Here is a 2,720-nt window from a genome sequence, read left to right on the forward strand (position 1 = left end):
AAAAAAAAAGAAATCCATCTAAATTTGCCAGAGTACAAGGCTGGATTTCCAGTGCATAAGTTATTTATATACACTACAAAAGAGATTAGAATCATGGTTAATGTAAATCGCTTTTTTTCCTTTTAAAGCTCTTATGGTGTAGGTACAATGTGTACTTTACCAATCGGGAAAATGAGAACACGGGTGAAGTAAATTATGGGAGACCATGCAAAATTAGCAACGGTACCGATATCACTAAGTGTTCTGTTGCTGTTATCTCAGGAAGGAGGAGGAAATAGAAAGCGTATAATCATCTCAAAAGCTTCAGATCACTGAAGAAGGAAAATGCTTTCAGATCACCTGTCAGGAATGACTGTTGGAGGGCATTGCTGCAACCCCTTCGTTGTGCTGCAGTTCTTAAATGCCATTACTCATGCTGCTATTTTGGTCTGTTCTTCCCCAAATGCAGGCCCTAGTCCTCAATTCACCTTGGTGGATTGCTAAGGCATGGGTTGCTGTGGAGTACTGTCTGCTCATGGGCCTCCTGACTGCGCAGGATGCTTTCTGGGCTGAGCCATTTAGAGCAAGGACAGCCTGTTCTATTTCTCTGCACAGCACTGGGCACACTCCTGCCCTCACCAGCCAGCACCTGGTCTCTCTCTGAAGGAAACCTTTTCATTAAACCAAGCTCAGCATGCTCTGTTCTGTTTCTCAGCCATTGCATGTGAGAAGGAGGGAGGTAAGTGACAAAGTGACACAGGCTATCTATTGAACCAGTCCTAAACAGTGCACTTCAGAGTTAAATACTGAAAATGGTATCTTAATGAAAAGGATTAATTTAGTCTTTTGTAACTCTGTTCTTACTGAATAAGGCAAACGATGTGAGGAGGAAGAGGCAGTTATTTGGATGATGCAAGAATAGCTGGTTACTAGTTGCTCACCGTCTGATCAGAATACATGCTGACCTTGACTTGCCCCAGGCCCCTTCTCTCTGGAAAGAGTTGTTCTTCTTATTAGTTCCGCAGTTTCCCCAGTATTCCTCTCAAGACACACTAGCTCTCTCCCATCCCCTCCATTACATCTAAAGTGGAGAAGGAGAGCTTCCTGAGTGGTACTCTTCCGTCACAGATTGTCCTGGAAATCCCTTATTCCTTTGGTAGTGCACTGCTCTGCCTCCTTCTCCCATATTCCTGCTTAGCTCAGTCTGCATATTTGGGATTCTCCCTCTGGCCTCCAGAAAAGGCTTGCAACCATCCAGCTGTACTTGAGCTTGTGTGGTCTGAAGCAATCATTTTATTTAAGCTGCCGTTTAAAAATAAAACTCTCTCTCCACAATAATTATAGTGTTGCATTGGGAAATACTGAACGTCTACATATTGCATACATAGACTGTACGTACTCTCTGCACGGAGATAGCTGCACCATCTGCTCTCCTGCTCCCTGTTCTTACTCCTGCAGACATTAGATAAACATGTTGAGAGAGCAGCAGGCTGTTTTCAATCATGACATATCTGAGCTGTGTTTAAAGTCAAAAGCTTTTATTTACAGCTCAGTGAAGAGAGAGGACTCATAATCAAGGGCAATAAACTAGATCCATAGCAGTTTAATGGTTCAAAGGGATAGGAGCTGTCTATCTCAGTCCTGACACTTGAAAATGGAGAGGGCTCCAAAATAAAAGGAGTTACAACAGTTCCTGATTACTATCCTGTGGTATTCAGTGCTGTGGTTTGAGTTTGCAGGCACAGCAGTGGGGCAAGTATGCACTGCTTCTCATAGAGTGGTCTGAAAGAAAATTCAGTGCTGAAGCAGCATGAGATGCTGGCAGCAATACTTGAGAGAGGACACCCTTCTCTGCTATACATGGCCACAGCTGCTGTTAGCAGAAAAATAGACCTTGCATCTTTCCCCAAGCCTGGAAATGAAGGAAAGCAATGAAAAGGAAGGAGCTGGCAGGATGCTTCCCTAAGGGCCAAGAAACCCCTCTCATTTCCCACTGCAGGAAAACATAGAATTCAGTACCCACATTTGAATGTGAAGCCAATCTCCATCAGCTGAGTTTCATCAATCAAATACTGACTCTGAGTATTTTCAGCAATATTGAGTAGCATCTCTAAACTAATTACCTAAATTCTGTCTGAATCTGGACACTATGCTGAGCCTTCGCAGTGTGAAGACATAACGCTGCTCTGGTAACTCTTCACTGCTGTGAATCTGAGGCTGGAGCTAACATGAAGTCTTAAATGTGATGGATTGGTTGTTTTGTCTTTGCAGAAGTTGTAATGGCTCTGAGATTCAGCACTTACACAGAATGTAATTGAGTGGTCAAACTGATCCAGGATAAGACTCCTATAGCATGAGCTGTAAAAAAAACCCACAGCCAGGTTTTTCAAGCTGAGGTTATCTGGCACTGTGTGTGCATTTTTCTCTCCTCATTCCATCAGCGTTTCTAATTTTACTTGTTTTCTCTCTGATCCTTGGAATTCAATTGTACTGATTTCCTGAGCATTAAACATACATGAATGTTCCCCTAGTCTGCTTAATGGCCCTAGCAAAAAGTGTTTCAACTCATTGGCAATGCAATTGGAGCAATCACTGAACACAATCTACTCTTTCAGGATTGGATGTTGGAAACAGCTATTTTTTCTTTTTTTTTTTTCTTACAGTTAGTGAGCATGCAAAGTTATGATATCAGAAATGGCTCCTAAGAAGTGATAAATGGGCTTCAAAATGCAGCATAATGA

The sequence above is a fragment of the Meleagris gallopavo genome, chromosome 21 (assembly GCF_000146605.3).
Source record: "Meleagris gallopavo isolate NT-WF06-2002-E0010 breed Aviagen turkey brand Nicholas breeding stock chromosome 21, Turkey_5.1, whole genome shotgun sequence".
Lineage (NCBI taxonomy): Eukaryota > Metazoa > Chordata > Aves > Galliformes > Phasianidae > Meleagris > Meleagris gallopavo.